The sequence below is a fragment of the Pantherophis guttatus genome, chromosome 3, assembly GCF_059756535.1.
Source record: "Pantherophis guttatus breed Tessera chromosome 3, ASM5975653v1, whole genome shotgun sequence".
NCBI classification, from domain to species: domain Eukaryota; kingdom Metazoa; phylum Chordata; class Lepidosauria; order Squamata; family Colubridae; genus Pantherophis; species Pantherophis guttatus.
The window spans coordinates 126,558,572-126,570,916 of NC_142065.1; the positions used below are offsets into that span (position 1 = coordinate 126,558,572).

The 12,345-nt window shown below is 39.6% G+C and overlaps 1 long non-coding RNA gene across 2 annotated transcripts in view; it reads left to right on the top strand.

Moving 5' to 3' along the window:
* Nucleotides 1-3,418: 3,418 nt before the first annotated feature.
* The window catches only part of LOC132711630 (uncharacterized), a 171,109-nt gene continuing 162,182 nt past the window's right edge, over nucleotides 3,419-12,345 (top strand). For both annotated transcript variants that reach the window (XR_009622436.1, XR_009622435.1), the window contains exon 1: nucleotides 3,419-3,680. This is a non-coding gene — a long non-coding RNA (uncharacterized LOC132711630). The remainder of the gene's footprint in view (nucleotides 3,681-12,345) is intronic.

Here is a 12,345-nt window from a genome sequence, read left to right on the forward strand (position 1 = left end):
TGGCAAGTATTTGGTTTAATACAATTTTAGAAATTTCATTTCCATAAAACTATTTTCTGTGAGACGATGGTGTCTCGATTATTAGTAGAAACTCTGTCCACCACATCCTATTCTATTTAGAGTTTTGGATTAGAATGTCTCCATACAGATTTTTAGATAGGTAGGTAGATAGGTAACAATAAATCCTCTGAATATGTGTAACATGTCTATTATGTCATTTATCAATGCTAAAAAGCCTCGTTTTGTTTATTTCTTTCTACTAGGATCTCTTTTTCAAGTCCACTTTTAGAATGATGCCCAGAAAACAGCAACAATGCTACAGGTAGTTCTTGCTTAATGACCACTTGCTCAGCAACCATTCAAAGTTACAATGGAACTGAAAATGGGACTTACTATTGGTCCTCATAGTTGCAGCTGCTACAGCATCTCTGCAGTGATTTGATCACAATTTGAGTGCTTGGTTAACAGCTCACAATTACAAAATCACAGCATCCTGTGGATCATGATTTTCAACTTTCCCTGAACAAGCAAAATTGGAAAAACTATCAGGAAGTCAGAAATCACACTCTCATGAAGTTGCCTCTTAATGACCCACGATGATCCGTTTGCTTAACAATGGCAATTGATATTACTGGAACTGCTTTTGCTAACTGGTGCAACACTGATGTCAGTGTTTAAAGACCCTGTCACTTACTGATAAGAATTTCCAGTTCCAATTACCATCTTGATATAATATACAAGTGGTCCTCACATTAATAAATTGCATTAAAGCATGGTATCAATTATCCAGCATTGTTGGATACATCATCTTAAATAAGCAGAAGAAGTTACTTGGATAATGTGTTGGTCCACCAGCAGCCCGCGGAGCTGGCAGCAGAGTCAGACAGGGAGGCTAGGGAGGACCATGGGCCAGTCCTGGAGTCTGGGGAAGGCTCAGACGAGGACTCTGCATCGGAGGCAGAGAAAGGGCCATCTGGGAGGTACGTGCTGCCTCCGGAGCCTCCAGAGTTGGACCTCAGTGAGGCAGAGGAACAGGGGAAGCCTGTTCCCAATGCGCACATGCGCAGAGCTGCCAGAAGACAAGAACAGCTAAAACAAAAGGGACAACTCAGGAGTAGGGCTGGGAGATGATTGACCTCTCCCATAAGACTTAAAAGAGGAGCAAAGCATCTGGGCCTTTGCAGGAAGCAACATTTGTTCATTCAGCTTAAAGCCTGATGCTCTGTTTGATTCTGGACTCCGTGCGGCTTTGCCAATTAGGTATTTGGCAGTGTGTCAAGGGAGATAAAGGTGGGATTATCCCAAAGGACACTTTATAACTAATTGGAACTCATCTGTGAATGAACAGAATTCACAGCTGTTGCAGTAAAAGAGGTTTTTGGGACTAGTCGTGTGTTTTAATGACTCAGGATGCCTAGGTCACAACAGATAAGTAGTGAAATGTTCCAAACCAAAAAAGAAAAGAAGTCCAATTGTCATGACTCAACTTCTCCGGAGAGACTGGATATGCAATCTGGGAATTCTCACAACTTCTGCTGAAGAGCAGGTGGCAGTTTAGACCAGTTGGCCCTTTGCACTGTTTCCTATTATGCATCAATAGTGCCCATGGAGATGTTCTTTGAAGTTGATTTGTGAGTTGAACAGTTGTAAGTCAAGGGATTCCAAGTGTGCTCACAACCACAAGGCAGCCTATAATGGGCATAAGGTTTGCAAAAGCCTCACTTTTTAAATCACTATCGGATACAATCATTTTAAAATTAAAGAGAGATTTTCTGATTGACAGGATAAGGGAAAACTATTTGATGAGTAAATCATTTTTTTGGACCAAAGAAAAAAGTTTAAAGAATTGTAAATTACTGGCAAAAAGTTTAACAAGGATTCAATGTAAGAAAGTTTACATTAATAAAGGAGGCAGTAATTTTGAAATATTATTCTTTTGGCAAAAGTGCTTTTGAAAATATTGGAAAAACAGATTGGATTTTCCTGGAAATGTTCTTTATCAATAAAGAACATAGAAAATTGGTGGATTTTACAAAATGAAGATAAAAGTAATATGAGAACTTACAGAATGTCCAATGAGATTAACATATTAAGGACATAGAAAGGCAAAAGAGGGGGGGGAGGAGAAGTTTGTCTTCCTTCCCCCACCCCCCTTGGAACTGAGACATTTTTATTTTTGGACTACAATATTAGAATGACAACCTCCAGAAATGGGGCAAAGTGAGAGAAGAGAGGAGAGGGTCATTAGAGCAAGGGTCCCCGAACCTGGATCTGTGGATTGATACCAGTCCATAGCATGCCAGAAACTGGGCTGCGTAAACAAGCAAAGCCCCTTCTGTGGGATGCAGACGGTACACAAAAGTTGGGGGGGCTGCATTAGAGCACCTTACAGAAAGAGGATTATCCCAGAGATCCTAGACCGGGAGTTGGGGACCCCTGCTCTAATGACCCTCTCCTCTCTTCTCCCACTTTGCCCCCTTTGCAGAGAATGTTTGATGAATTGGGCAAGTTCTCTGAATCAATTAATGATAACATGGCAGTTATTGTTTGCTTTGAAGAGAGAATGGAAGAAAGACTTGTAAAGATGAAATGAAAGAAGAAGTTAAGAAGATTGGGGAATCTGTGGGTCAAGTGACAGGAAATGTATAACAAATTAAACTGGAAATTTTGGAAAGCAAGATAGAAGTTGTAAACAGAGAGATGGAAAAAGATGTAGATAATTTAGCACTATTAGAACGGAGAGAAAAATAATTCTGTTTGAGATTCAGAGAGATTCCAGAGAATTGTGGTGAAGGCCTTTGATGAGCAAAGGTTGTTAAAGCCTTAGTAGTATTATTTAAATGAAATGAAGAGGATAATATGAAGGAACTGAAACGGTTATAGGATAAATCTGAGATTTGTGAAAGTAAGAAGGGATATCCTTGTGTACTTTTTCAGGAAGACGACTAGAGACCAGGTTATACCTTCCTGCCTATATAGATGTGAGTTTTGGACTCTGTAAACCAAAGGTGCATCAAACAACCAAATAAATATCACATGTGTGCTCTTAACTCCATTCCTTGGTATTCGTTGGCAAAACTATGTCTCTAACTTAAGTCATAAGTCATAAGTTTATTTTGTCAAGCATATATAAGATAACAGGTAAAAGTATAAACATAATTTGAATACATGAAAAGAGTAAGTAAAAAGGAATGTTAGGACAGGGTTGGTAGGCACGCATATCTTGGATCTTGCATAGTCTATTGAATTTGTAATTATCAGAGCCCAGATGAGATGGGTGGGCTATGTCATCAGAATGATTGACTGCCATAGGCCTTGCCAATTGTTCTATGGTATGCTGGAATCTTAGGAAGAATTCTGAAGGTCAACCACATAAGCACTACAAAGACACTAAGAAAGAAACCTAATGTCACTGTGACATCCAGCCAAGGAATTAGAAGCTGCCAGCAGAATTTACTGGCAAGCCCTTTGCTATGCCGCCTCCACTGGCTTTGAAGACAGGCATAGCCAAAAACTGATAGAAAACTATGACCAACATCAAAGAATGGTTTTCACAGATACTACAACAATGGACTTCCAGTGCCCCCACTGTGCTGGCTCTATTTCCAGACTGGAACTGCAGAGTCATCTCTGTGTCCACTGATGAACTGCACAACAGAGTGTCTTCTTAAAGCCCAAAGGTTTGTAAACCCATATTATTATATAATTGTGTATGCCACTAAGTCTCATGAAAGTGAGATGGGTGGTTATATAAATGTAATAAAAAATAAAATGTCTCAATACACTTTTTTTAAAAAAATTAATAGCCCACCCTGCATCGCTGAAAATGTCAATGGATACAGTTATTCTGTGGCAAACATCACCTAAGAGGGTATAGAACAATCTTTCCCTCATAATTCCCTGCAGGAATATTTGATCTGTACTCTAATTAGCTCCGTTTAGGGTGCCAAATATCATGAATACTGGGGCTTGTACTTCAAAACAATCAGGGGAAGACTAGCATAAAGCGTGACAGTGGTGTGGAAATAAATTATTTTATTGGCTTAGATCAGTGCTGGTTTGTTCCCGGTTCTGTCTGGTTCTTTAGAACCAGTAGTAAAAGCAGCAGGAGGCTCCACCCATCCACCCGGACATCATAATTGATGATCTGCGCATGCGTTCCCGTTGCGAACTGGTAGTAAAGGTAAGTAGAACCACCCCTGGCTTAGACCACTGTTTTGCTGAATATAAAGAAGTCACAGAAATGTCTATTATGCAAGGCTACTCTGCAAAATATGTCTGGTGGCCCTCATTCTATGTTACAGGGTTCATGCTTGTTGTTCTGATAGAGATAGATGAGTCTATGACAATGACTTTGATTTCCTGTTTCAAAGCAGTAGTACAGGGGTCCCCAACCTGTGGGCCACAGCCCACTACTGACCCATGGCCTATTCGCAACCAGTCCACGTGAATGGCTGGCTGGTGTGCTTGCACATGTGTGCGCGCACAGCCCCACTTATGCAAGTGTAGGGTTTTTTGTGGCCCCACTCACACAACCAAAGGGGGCTCATGCATTCACACACCCCTGCCTTTACCTCTCCCACAAAACCATCCCCTATTCCCCCCTCCCCCCCCATTCTGGGCCACCAACCCAGAAAGTTTGGGAAACTCTGCAGTAATAGATCAGGTTATCCTGAAATTGTAACTGGGTTCTCAGATTCAGCTACTAGAGCCCAATGAGCCTGCAGATATGCAACATGTAAGCCAGGAGCTAACCCAGATCTAGTCTTAGTGCCAAGTCCTGACACTGTAAACCTGATCCCACACCACTGCTGGTAAACAGAGACTGAACCTTGTTGTTTGAAATCAAGGCTTTCATTACAGATTTCCTATATTTCCTCACACTGCTTGGAGGTTCCTGAGGAGGAAATATGCTCATGGATACATTTTAGGAAAAGAACAAACTGTATATATACCTGGGTCAGTTTTATACTGTTTTCTGAACTCGGCATTTAACAGGATGGTTTGGTGTTTTATGCCCTAGTCAACAAAATGCTTAAATAATATTATATATCTATTAGAAACGTACTATATTTCATCCCATTTTCCCCCCAATAACATATGCCATGTATGTTAAGCTGCACAACAGCAACTAGAACAAAGCAGCAGATGGTAATATATCATGCGTGTCGAAGCAATTGTAATGCTTTGCATGGAGAAATTTCCTTTCCACACAATTAGCACCTTTTGTCTGAGTCAGGACAGTGTTGCCACTATTAATTTGCCTGCTTACAGTAAGTAACCTTGGGTACCCCCCTGTCCCTTTAGCTCCTCCTCACAAATAGATTGTTGTTTGTTGCAAATCTATTCAGGGACAATCCTTAATTTCTGCTACCTGGCCCTGTTCAAACATTGGTCTTATTTAGCATTTAGGAGGTAATCTTGGAATGTTTTAAATATACTGTATATTTGGATCATGTGTAGGTGTCGGTTCAAATGCAGTTTTTGCAGATTCGGTTTCTCTCTCATCTGTAAAACTGAAATTGGCTTCCTGATGAACAAGTGTGTAAGAAAATAAGTGCATGGAACTGCGGATGAGAAATGTACATTGACTTCCTTGTTGTCATAAGTGCCTAATACAGAAGCAAATGCTACAGCATGTATTTCAGTTGTAGCTGTTTTGTCCATATAGGCAGTCTAGTGTGAGATGGGAAACAGGAAAGCTAGTTTTGGTAGCCAGAGAAGCCCAACAATGCATTGTCAATTGAGAACAGTTTTTCTCAGTGAGAAAGGGGTAGGGGACTCAAGAGTGATCCCTAGTGTGACAATGTCGACACATGAAGAACCCTAGTATTCTTCAGAAATAGATAGGCTAAGGACATTGGTGCCTCCCTTACCTGGGCATCTTTGAAATTTCTGGTCCTGCCCCTTTGCATCCCGGTTCTTGCTGGTGAAGGTCTGCACAGGAGCATAGCCCCATAAAAAGCACTATGCCAAAGTATAGGCCCCAGTTTTAATATTTTTTTTTAAAAAAAATTCTAGCAATTTCTGGAGGTAAAGAGGGAGGAGGTATCTGTGCCATAAGTAGCCCAGCTCAATAGGGAGAAATTGGGTGTTTAGGTGAAGATGTGTGCAGAATCACAAAAGGAGTACAGTGGAAGCTCTTAAGGGCTCATTGCCCTTTTACACAATGCCTGCAGGAGAGGAACCAAAGCATAGGCTTGAAGTCTGTTTGGATGCTTCTTTCATATAAGATTGGCGAGACAATGAGAAATTGATTCATCATCAAGTAGTGGACTATCAGGAAATCACTGGGCAACTAAAAAAATAAGAACACATCTTTACCTTCAATTTCAAAATACACATCCTAAAGGTTTGTCAGGAGTTTGTTCAAGGCAGGCAACTTCATCCTCGCCTCCCCACCCCCCCCTTTTTATAAGGTGTCTGAAAAAGGAATTCTTGTTCATTTGCAAATAGGCACGAGGCCAGCTTGCTGTCTCTGTTAATAAGATGAAGTTGTTCATCCAGGCTTCCAAATATTTTTAAGTACCGTAGATTGGCTTTGCCCAGGAATTGCTCTCAAATATTGAAATATTATTTTAGTTTGAAATAATTGCCATGTGGCTGTCATTCTCAAATGATTGTCCTAGTCATTTGAGGAACTTTTAGAATAGGACCTACAGTATTTCACTTATGTATTTTGTTTGTGTGTAACTGTTGGCAACAAGGAGGGAGTTTCTCAGGGCTTTTTCTGTTTCTGATATGCCCAGGAGATATTCAGATGAAATTGGCAAGACTGGAGTCCTTGTCTCCAGAGCAGTATTTCTCAACCTTAGCAACTTTAAGTTATGTCAATTTCAACTCCCAGAATTCTCCATGTTTGCTGGGAAATTCTGGGAGTTGAAGTCCTTATATCTTAAAGTTGCTAAGATTGAGAAACACTGCTCTAGAGCAGGGGTCACCAACCTTTCGGAGCTCAGAAACCACTAAATTCATAATTTTAAATCCCACGGACCACTAATATGATCTGCCTAATGACCGGCTGAGTGGGTATGGTCATGCGACTGGGTGAGCATGCCCAACTTGATGTCACTCACGTCGAGGGGCACCTCACTAGCCTCTACTCACCCCTCTCCTCCCAGCCACTCCTCGCATGCCTGCGAGGAGGGCCGCAACCAGGAAGCAGTTGTTGGAGCTAAGCAGCCACCACAAGAAAGAGTTGGCAAAACAATTCAGTTCAAATTGGATCTGACCGAGAAGGAGACTCAGTAGAAGCACCTCACTGAGGACTATGAGCATAGGCTTGCCGAGCAGAGGGAAGACCTGCGGGAGTGCAAGGCCCGGTACCGGCGCCTTGAGGCTCAGTGGGCTGAGATGGTCAACTAGTTCCAGGCCATGATGCAGTCCCACTGGAACAAGGTCCTCTGGCTCTTGACTTCTGGTTGGAGCCGTTGTCGCTGTTAGACGGTCCTCTCAAGACCGCCAACCCCGTTGCTTGTAAAGAGCCGCCTCTACAGCTGAGAGACGGCTTGGAAAACTCCACGATCCGGAGGAATCGGGAGAAGAGCCAGCGCGACAGGTAGAGCCCCCTTTGAAATCCCCAGATCGTTTTTTTTAGCGTCTGGGGAGGAAGCAGGGTGAGGCTCTCTATACAGCGCGCTGAGGCTCTGGGCTCCGTGGGAGACTCTGCTTAATTGCAGAGCTAGGCGATGTGACCAACGAAATGAGAGAAAGCTAAGAAAATTGTTAAAAATAAGCAGGGTGGAATCTGGACTTGAAAATCAAACTGCAAGTATTTTTTTTAGCCCTGTGAATGAATTTAGCAACTGAGAAGAAGTGAAAGTTCTTTTAAAATGGTGCCCGGCTTTAGCAATAAGGAATGCTGAAAGTGAAAGTGTAATTGTTTGAGCTTGTTTGCGCTACAAAGTAACAAAAAGTAACACTGCTGGCCAGAAGAAAGAGGAAAAGTTTTTTTAAAACTGATTTGACTTGTTCCCTCTCCCTTGGGACTTGACTAAAGCTGGGGAAATTCCTGAAAGGCTTTTGTGGTGGAAAGGGAGAGAGGATATCCTTTTTAGAAAGAGTCAGGCTGCGAAGAATGGCTTCAAAACAAACAAAGCCAGCTAAAGCTGCTGGGGAGGGCTCCCCCACTCATAAACCAAAAGAGCAGCCTTTGAGTTCACAGATACAGACCCAAACACAAGAATCTGGATTTAATGATTTGAAGGAATTTATTGCTGGGGCTTTAGATCAGAAATTTGAAAAATTGCAGCAGGAATTTAAAGAGATGGTTCGAGAAAAGTATGACAAGATGAAACGGGAAATACTGACAGTTGTGACTGGTTTGTCAGACGTAGTGCTCCAAGTTGATAAGAAAGTGGAACATCTTAGCTCAGAAGTAGAATCTAAAATGAAAGAAGCTAACCAAAAAATTTCTAATGTTGATAATAAAACACAAAGGCTTGAAAATGAAGTGACAATGATGCAATTCAGATTTATGGAGTTTGCTGTGAGGCTCAGAGGTATAAAAGAGAATAATAGAGAAGATCTGAGAAGGGTTTGCGCTGATGCTCTGGCTGTAATGTTAAAGGTTGACCCTGAGGAAGTTTTTTGTAAAATTGATAAGGTCTATAGAATGAACTCCTGGGTGGCAAGGCAAAGGCAACTGCCTAGAGATGTGGTGATCTACTTTACAGACAGAAGAATAAGAAACGATATTTTGCAAAAATCCTTTGTTTCTACTATTCAAGTGGATGGAAGAGAGATTGGGATCTACAAAGAACTGCCACCTGAGATGTTGAGAGATAGAAAAGATTTTGGATTTTTGGTGACTGAACTAAAAAAACAGCAAATTCCATTCAGATGGGACACTCCAGTTGGCATAATATTGAGGTATCAAGGAGAGAGATATCGATTAAATACTCCTCAAAAAGCAGAAGAATTCTATTTCAGTGTTTTTAAACCTGGTACAGCATCTCCACGTACTTCCTCGGTTATAGCCATAATGGAGGGTGAGAAGGATAAGCAATTTGAATAAGAGCTTGAAGAGCAGAGGAAACAGACGGAGAGGGAGGCACTAGAGACTCAAGGAGCAGTAGGGGGCCTATCTTTGGATCTTCCCTTAGAGTCTTTAATTGAACCACCTAAAAATACAAGAGAAGTAGCAGTGGATCTTGATTGGATGTTGCATAGTGCTAAAGATCAGCGTATTACTCGAGCAGCTTATAAACAATTCTTAGAGAAACAACATCAGAGCCCTAAACTATCACAAGACGAACAGGGAGTTAATGGTAAAGCACAAAAATCCGAAGCTGTGGGAAGAGCTAAGCCGAAGACCAATAGTGTGGAACAGAAACTTCAGCAAATGCTCTTATCGCTTCAAGAGCCTGCAGATGACAATTAAGTTTTTATCTTGGAATGTGAACGGATTGAATTCACCACAGAAAAGGAGGAAGATATTTCATTACTTGAGACAATCTAATAATGATGTTATTTGCTTACAGGAAACTCATATTAGAACACAAGATCAAAAATATTTGATAAATTCTAGATTAGGAACACAGTTTATAGCTTCAAATATGGAGAAAAAGAATGGGGTAGTGATTTATACAAATAAAAGATTGCTAACAAAAATTATAGAAGCAGATGATTCTGGAAGATACATAGCAATAGAACTTTTTACAGATAATGGTCCGATCTTGGTGATTGGAATTTATGCTCCTAATCAGCAACAAGAAAATTTTTACAAGTTATTGCATTCTAAAATACTACAATGGGATTATAGATCTATTCTACTTATGGGAGATTGGAATGGAGTAATAGATCCTAAAATAGATAAGAAAAGCTTGGCAAAATCATGTGTCAAACCACCACAGTTTTTTTTTTTTATTTGAAAGAAGATTTGGAATTGAAAGATATTTGGAGAGTGCATAACCCAAAAGAACTGGACTTTACTTTTTTTTCAGACAGACACAGATCCTTTTCCAGGATTGATTTTATTTTACTTACAGTTGATTTACTCTCAAAAACAAAGAAAACAAAGATATTCCCGAGAACTTTATCAGACCACAGCCCGGTATGGATAGAAATAGAAATGGGAAAAAATGAGAAAAGATCTTGGAGAGTAAATGAAAATTTGTTTAGATATGAAAAGAATGTAAATGAACTTAAGAAACAAATGAAGGAATTTTTTTGAAATGAACTTGAATAAGGGTACCCCTATTGAAATTGTTTGGGATGCGAGCAAGGCATACATGCGGGGGGTATTGATTTATATGAATTCTAAACACAAATCAAATCGACAAAGAAAAAGATTAGAATTGGAAGGAGAGATAAAGAAAAAAGAGCAGTTGCTTATAAAAAATCCAACAGATGAAAAATTACAAGGAGTTATAAAACTTTTGAAAGATCAATTTCATATGCTCACAGCGGAACAAGCAGCAACTAATTTACAATTTGCAAAACATAATACATTTAGTAATGCCAATAAGCCGGGCAGATGGTTGGCTTACACATTGAGGAAACAGCAGAGTACTCGGACTATTGGGAGTATTGAGTATAGAGGAAAGGAAGTATTTCAACAAAGACTAATTAAAGAAGCCTTTTTAGATTATTATTCTAAACTATATGCTAAAGATGATATACAGAATGAATTTATAAATAAATATTTAGAAGAAAAGAGAGTTATAAAAATTTCTAATGATCAAAAGGAAACAATGAGTTTACCAATAACAGCTGAGGAGATTATTGTTGCTATTAAACAACTGAAAACAGCTAAAGCTCCAGGAACGGATGGTTTAACTGCGGTGTATTATAAAACTTTACAAGCAGAAATGATTGAACATCTTAAAGACTTATTTTGTAGCATACAACAAGGGGGGAAAATACCCCCTTCATGGAAAGCAGCTTTTGTTTCTCTGATACCGAAAGAGGAGGCAGGCTCTATAAAACCGGAAAATTTTAGACCAATATCTCTCCTGAATACGGATTATAAAATTTATGCGAAAGTATTAGCCAACAGATTAATGCCAGTTATTCAAGAGGTGATTCATCATGATCAAGCAGGATTTATAGAAGGCAGATATATGAAGGATAATGTGAGGCAAATTATAGACTTATTGGAATATTTTGAGAAGAATAAACAGATCTCTGCAGTGCTGGTGTTTTTGGATGCGGAGAAGGCCTTTGATCGAGTGAATTGGAACTTTCTATTAAAGACTAAAAAAGATGGACTTTGGGGATCAGTTTGTACAGGCGGTTGCAGCAATTTATCAAGAACAAACAGCACAATTATTATTAATGGAAGTTTAACTAGAAAAAGGCACAAGACAAGCTTGTCCGTTATCCCCGTTGTTGTTCCTTTTAACCTTAGAAGTCTTGCTGAATACAATACGGGACTCGAGTACCTTGAAGGGAATAGTGATAAGGCAAGAGGATTACAGAACAAGGGCATTTGCAGATGATCTGGTTGTTACCCTAACACAACTGATGCAATCAATAATTCAGATGAAAGACATTATAGAAGAATATGGTATGGTATCAGGATTTAGACTGAACCAGAAAAAAACCAAGATGATAGCTAAAAATATGACAGCTGATCAAAAGAAAGAATTGGAAAGGAAGGAAGGCTTTGAAATAGTATGAAAGGTGAGATATCTAGGAGTTCAAGTTGCAGATTCAAATATAAAACTGTTTCAAAATAACGATGAGGTGTTGTGGCAAAAGGTACAAAAGGATATGGAAACTTGGAAAAAACTGCAGCTGTCTTTACTTGGAAGAATAGCAGCAGTTAAAATGAATGTTCTACCTAGATTTTTATTTTTGTTTCAAATGATTCCGGTGCTTAAAAGTGACAAATACTTGATGGAATGGCAAAAAGGAGTGAATAAGTTTGTTTGGAATGAGAAAAAGCCAAGAGTTAAACTGAAAATTATGCAAGATGTTTGTGAAAGGGGTGGTCTTAAACTTCCAAACCTGCGATTGTATTATGAAGCTGCAGCGTTTACACAAGCAAGTGACTGGTTTGGAAGTACAAAGACTGGAATATTGAATATAGAAAGTTATGATCTTGAATTTGGCTGGCATGCATACTTATTTTATGAAAACAAGGTGGATAAAGTATTTAACAGCCATATTCTTAGAAGCTCCTTGATGAGAGTATGGAAGAAGCACCGACTCAAATGGGATTATAAAATACTGTTGTGGTTGAATCTTGGTCACATTATACGGAATATAAATATAAAGTCACTCGGGGGGGGTTATACAAAGAAGTACTTTTTAATGATGGGGCAGATTGCAACTGAAGTCATTAAATACACTGTTGGAAGAAGGGATTAATTTAACATGGTTACAGTATAATCAACTTCA